The following is a 7,034-nucleotide window of genomic DNA, read 5'->3' on the forward strand; positions in this document are numbered from 1 at the left end:
AATCTACATTAAACATTTTTCTCTGGAATTTGGTATACTATACCTGCATTCTACAGTGTAATTATTCAGTAGCCCATATCTTTTAGAGATGATAATAAAGATGATTTTAAACACTGGCCCTTCCACATTTGTTCACCAAACCAACCAACCAAAAACCATCAAAACCAAAAATCCCTAACCCCAAACAAGGCAAAGTTCTATAAGAGACTGGGAAACCAGTTATTATTGCTACTGATGTAGAATTAAAATATAGAAGAAAATATCAGGATGAAAAATAAATGAAACTGACATATTATAGGAATAGATCTTCAGATGACATGTATAGCTGGACAAAGGGGTTTAGTTCCAAATTGAGATAGACTGAAATAGCTCCATAATACATATTGATAAGTTTGTTTATATGGAAATATATCATCATAATGAAACATTTAATGTTATGCAGTGGAAGGAAATACTAAATTGGGACCCAGTCCCACACTTCTCAAAATTGCCACTGGCTTCCATTGCAGACTTTCCATAAGATAATATACAATCTATGTTGGTATATTTATAGGACAGTAAATCAATTTTAAACAATATATTTCAGTAACTTTTGTTCATACCTTTATTGACCCACTGTAATCTATGATTCTATGAAAGTGCCACAAGCCCTGAGTAAGTGCATGTGTATAGTTGCACTATCTCAGGAGCAGGACATGACTGGTTCTTCTTCTGTAGCAGAGGAAAGCAATTTATATCACTCCTATACCTGGCACGGATTGCTTTCCTCAGTGTGCCACCTCAACTATGCTGGATAGTACTTTGTAAGGCTGAAGCCAAGGTTCAGTCAGTTGCCTCCATGTGTGTGGAGGGACAGTAGCAGCACGAGGACCCTTGTTCTGGTCTTGCTGGTCCTTCCCTTCTGTGCCTCTCATGCCGCTATTTGTGATACAGGTAGTCACCTCAAGAGACTAAGAGAGTGCCTTGCAGCACCCGGTCATGGTGCACTTTATCTGTCCCTCTGTGAGGGTGGCAACGGGCCCTCGGTGACCCCTCAGACTCTCTCTTGAGGTTGTGTGACCTAACAACCAGAGTCCAATAATGTGACTCCCTCTCAGGGCAACAAGGCCTACTGGCCCAAAAGTCAATACAATCTCTCTGTAGTGAGAGTAGTATGCCTAGCAGCCATAGTCAGTACAATTCCCAGGTTGTCAAAGTAGTATGGTGTGACGTAGTGGGGGTACTTGCTGGGCTGTGGTGACCCCTGCTGTCTGGAGCAAGACCCAGCAGGGAAAACCTCGCTAGGCAGAGGTAATGCCAAACTTGTTGAACCAGTGGCCAGACACCCCCCATGGAGAGGAACAAAGGAAGGTGGAATGCTGCCCTGACTGGGGGGCAGGGCTGCAAGGGAATTTAGTTAGTTACTGTGGGAGAGCATGGAGGAGAGCCTAGGAGAAGGGCTGGAGTTTAGGGGCCCAGTCTCCCCCATCTCAAGGGGGCCTGAGGCATCCTAGCCCAGCTCTGTGACCAGACTACATCTGTGCTGTGCTGTATCCTGGAGAGGCAATAAACTTCCTCTATTCCACCGGCTGGTGAAGTCTGTTTGTGCCATTTCGGGGTGCAGGAGACGGGGAACCCCCAACGCGCCGTCACATATGGCCTAGTGGCCACAGACTAAAGATACAGTATGGCCCAGTGGCCAAGTCAGTACAACTCCCCTGTGGTTAGGGCAGCACGGCCTAGCAGCCAAAGGATCAATACAATTCCCCTCTGGTTGAGGTAGTTCTGCCTAATAGCCAGAGGCAGAACAATAGGCAAAGCTCCCTGCGTGGGGTTGGTAAGGAAGGGATTGGGGACCGGGGCCCTCCCTCTCCACCGAGTCCCAGCCCAGGGCCCTGTCAGCAGTGGAGTGGTTCACTGCTAGCTCAGCAAGGAATCCCACCACAACACGCCAAGTTCCTGGGGCCCAATTCCCCACCCTGGGCTACATCCTAGCAGTCTCTAGTAGATAGTCCTGTCCATCCCTTTGCTCCAGTCTGGAGGCTTCCTCTCAGCCTAGCCACTATGGCTTGGCCAGTGCTTTCTCCCCTTGAGCTCCAGCGGCACCTCCTTCCTCTGCAGCAGTCAGCCCTGACTAAACAGCTTTCTAGAAAGCCTCCAGATGGAGCATGCCCTGCAGGGCTGTGAGGGCGGGGCCTCCTCAGCCAGGTTAACCCTTTCAGAACCAGTGTGGGATTGATAGACCTGTCACACACCCTCTTAATTAGGTGGATATCGGTACACAATTGTTAAGAGGGATGGGTGAAATGTCAGCTTTATAAGGAGCTTTATGGGTAAAACCCACTTATAGAATCATAGAATAATAGGACTGGAAGGGACCTCGAGAGGTCATCGAGTCCAGCTCCCCGCCCTCAAGGCAGGATCAAGCTCCGTCTACACCATCCCTGACAGATGTCTATCTAACCTGTTCTTAAATATCTCCAGAGAGGGAGATTCCACCACCTCCCTTGGCAATTTATTCCAATATTTGACGACTCTGACAGTTAGGAATTTTTTCCTAATGTCCAATCTAAACCTCCCCTGCTGCACTTTAAGCCCATTACTCCTTGTCCTGTCCTCAGAAACCAAGAGGAACAAATTTTCGCCTTCCTCCTTGTGACACCCTTTTAGATATTTGAAAACCGCTATCATGTCCCCACTTAATCTTCTTTTTTCCAAACTAAACAAGCCCAGTTCATGAAGCCTGGCTTCATAGGTCATGTTCTCTAAACCTTTAATCATTCTTGTTGCTCTTCTCTGTACCCTTTCCAATTTCTCCACATCTTTCTTGAAATGTGGTGCCCAGAACTGGACACAGTACACCAGCTGAGGCCTAACTAGTGCAGAGTAGAGCGGCAGAATGACTTCACGAGTTTTGCTTACAACACACCTGTTGATACAACCTAGAATCATATTTGCTTTTTTTGCAACAGCTTCACACTGTTGACTCATATTCAACTTGTGGTCCACTATGACCCCTAGATCCCTTTCCGCCATGCTCCTTCCTAGACAGTCGCTTCCCATCTTGTATGTATGGAACTGATTGTTCCTTCCTAAGTGGAGCACTTTGCATTTCTCTTTATTAAACCTCATCCTGTTTACCTCTGACCATTTCTCTAACTTGCTAAGGTCATTTTGAATTATGTCCCTATCCTCCAAAGAAGTTGCAACCCCACCCAGTGTGGTATCATCTGCAAACTTAATAAGCGTACTCTATCCCAATATCTACATCATTGATGAAGATATTGAACAGTACGGATCCCAAAACAGACCCTTGAGGAACTCCACTTGTTATCCCTTTCCAGCAGGATTTAGAACCGTTAACAACAACTCTCTGGCTACGGTTATCCAGCCAATTATGCACCCACCTTATCGTGGCCCTATCTAAGTTATATTTGCCTAGTTTATCAATAAGAATATCATGCGAGACCGTATCAAATGCCTTACTAAAGTCTAGGTATATGACATCCACCACTTCTCCCTTAGCCACAAGGCTCGTTATCCTATCAAAGAAAGCTATCAGATTAGTTTGGCATGACTTGTTCTTCACAAACCCATGCTGGCTATTCCCTATCACTTTATTACCTTCCAAGTGTTTGCATACGATTTCCTTAATTACCTGCTCCATTATCTTCCCTGGGACAGACGTTAAACTGACCGGTCTGTAGTTTCCTGGGTTGTTCTTATTCCCCTTTTTATAGATGGGCACAATATTTGCCCTTTTCCAGTCTTCTGGAATCTCCCCTGTCTGCCATGATTTTTCAAAGATCATAGCTAAAGGCTCAGATACCTCCTCTATCAGCTCCTTGAGTATCCTGGGATGCATTTCATCAGGACCTGGTGACTTGCTGACATCTAACTTTCCTAAGTGATTTTTAACTTGTTCTTTGTGTATCCTATCTTCTAAACTTACCCTCTCTCTGCTTGTATTCACTAAATGAACAGGACTGAATCAGATACCTGGCTACATCATCAGTTTCTCCTCCTAGTCTAAACAACTCACAGGATCCCACATTTTGGTTAACCGCTTGAGTTTAAAAAAAAAAGGCTAAAATTACTTTTCTTCTGTTAAGTGATACTTTTCCACAGCTAGATCACTCTGGCTATGTATAGGAGCCCCTTGTAGCTCTAATTTTATTTAGGCTTCACCAGGGAAGCTGATAGCCTCTCTGGGACCCTGGGCAAGGTGGAAGAGAGGCCGGCTCTGTGCTCTTGGAAGGGGCAGGGTCTTGGGTGGAAGGGGCTGGATGGAGGCAGCCAGCCTTTAGCACTACCCAGACTGTGCCGCGCCCCTCCCCCAGCCCTCAGGCCATGCAGAGGGCACTGCCCGGGGCTCTGGTGCACTGTGTGCAGTGCTCCAGCAGCAATTTAAAGGGCCCAGGGCTCTGGGCACTGCTGCCGCCACAGTAGCAACAGCTACAGAAGGGAGCACCAGGCCCCTTGAACAGCTGGGCCTGGGGGGAAGTTGTCCCCTTAATCCTCCCATTGGCGGATCTGGATTTCACTATTCATTGTTATCTCTCACCTACCAAATACAAATTTAATAAAATATATATAATATATTTGCAGAAAACACCTGATTCTGAACATTGGCTAAAACAAAATTTGGGCTGTTCCTAGAACTGAATAATTAAGAACGCAAGTTTGCATAAAGAAAAGACACACACATTTCAGGGAAATAGGAATCTATTGTGTCAATATATTAAGAATTTCTTGGGAATACGTTAGTCTCTTTTCAGTAATACTGGTAATACATACACAAAATACAAATTGGTTCCTACATCCACTACAGCAATAAGGCCTTGTTTTATATTTAGCAGCAACTGGGGTGTTATCTGTTACAGGGAGATAATGTTATCATAGTCTCACTCCTACTTTGTTGCATTGTTATTCATTTAATTGGAAGAGAAATCACACTTGTTACATTTTATATAAACAGCTTAGATTTTTCCTTGGCTTCATGATTAGGTAATAATGCACAGCCCATAATACATAATGCACAGCCCATAAAACATTTAGGATATAAGCATCCTTAACCACATGAAGGACAAAACACAATGCAGTACTGAATTCCAGCAGTAATTAGGGCAATTAAGTTAATTAAAAATAATCATATGGGTTTCATTTACTCTCTTGCCCCATGCTAAATGTTTCATATTGTCTTCAGTCACTGTTTAACTTAGAAATTTATACTTTAAAATTACTGAGTGTGAAGATTTTTGAGGAAATATGATAAAGTTTATCTTAAAAACAAAGGTCATTAATCCCTTGAGCCCACTTGGTCTCAGTCATGCTTATTTGTCTCTTCCGATGTTACAACTCAATAAATATTACCACCAATTAAATAGAATAACCACTTTCTGGCACTCATTTAATCATGTGTTTTATTGACAATTCTTTAAACTGTCAAATGTTGTTCATTAGGAACTGAAGACCTGTTTTTTGTAACAGAGGGTTTCCCCTGTATTCTTGATTTGGGATCATTGATTTTTTTTTTCCTGCAGGCTGCTGATGACATTTTATTGATGCTTTCCCAAGAAATCACAGATTTAAAATGGGGCCTCTTTCCCACTTTTAATACTTTAACTGAAACATTTCCAACATACTGAAAAAAGTCCAGATGACGTGTTGCTCTTTAAATCCACGCATATCTAAGGGATACAGCCATGGAATCTTCCCCTAAACACAGAATTTCCACTTATTTAATGGGGCTCCACAGAAAACTGTTTGGGTATGTCTAAACTGCAGAGTTTTTCCGGAAAAATGCCTGTTTTTCTGAAAAAACTACACTTATGTCCACACTGTAATTGCGTTCTTTTGACAGAAAGTCAAAAGAATGCAGGGGATTTTCCAACAGCTTAAACCTCTTTCTACAAGGAAGAAGCCTTTTTCCAAAAGAGCTCTTTCAGAAAAAGGCATGTATGGATAGGGAAGAGGGTATTTTTTCAAAAGAAGAGGCCTCCAGGAAAAAGCACAGGTGCCCCGGTGGCCACTCCATCCACAGCAATCAGAACTTAAATGTGAGATAGGGTCCAATGAATGTGAACGCTCTATTTCAAAAAAGCACATCGTTTTTTTGTTGTGCTTTTGCTGTGTAGATGCTCTCTCTCTAAAGAAATTTTTCTGGAAGATCTCTTCTGGAAAAGCTTCTTCTGAAAGAAGCCTGCAGTCTAGATGTAGCCTCTCTCTTCTGCCCAGTTGTAGAGAGGTGCAAGACAAGCATACACACTGGTGTGCTGCTGACTCTTCTTCAGATCAGCCAAGACCAATCGAGGTCCTTTCATAGCAAGTACCTGTGTCTGTATCTGACTCAGCAGGCAGTTGGCATCCCACTATCAGCATGAATACCATAAGTGTAAATAATACCACACTATGGTGCATATAGTAGTATGTACATGTGTAAATACCCATTCATTGAAGATCTTAACCTCCAATAGTAAATTTATCAGGATGCCAGTAATGGACTAATACTATAAATTTGCTGCTCAATTATTTAATGTTTCATGGTTTCCATTGTGCATGCACATGTAGTAGACATGCGCGCGCACACACAGACACACACGCACTCACATTATTTATACAGATGTGTAGTCTTCTTTCAAGCTTCAACCACAAAGAATGCCGAGGCAAGAAGAAGAAGAATCTATTTAGGGGAGAAACATTTAGGATTCTGTGCTGAATAAAAATGGGAGGAAGAGTCTGTCAGAAGGCAAGGGAAACGATTTAACAGTTACAGGCCTTGATTAGTCTTAATGAACAGCATGTCATGACACTAATTCCCAAGATGCTTACAAGCAGGAACCAGACAGACATTCTACTTTTCCTGTCCATTTCCATATACAAAACTTTCAACAAGAATAGTGCACGTTAATTTGTGTTGCAGACAATTTTATGTTCCTGAACTTTTCAGTAGTTTCCAAGCTGGTTTTTGCCTGTATTAATCACTGGAGCAGATGAAAATTTTCAAACAGTTTTCCAGCAAAAGATTGTGATTTGATGAAAATCAAAATATCTAG

The sequence above is a fragment of the Pelodiscus sinensis genome, chromosome 6 (assembly GCF_052426305.1).
Source record: "Pelodiscus sinensis isolate ZL-2025 chromosome 6, ASM5242630v1, whole genome shotgun sequence".
Classification (NCBI taxonomy): domain Eukaryota; kingdom Metazoa; phylum Chordata; order Testudines; family Trionychidae; genus Pelodiscus; species Pelodiscus sinensis.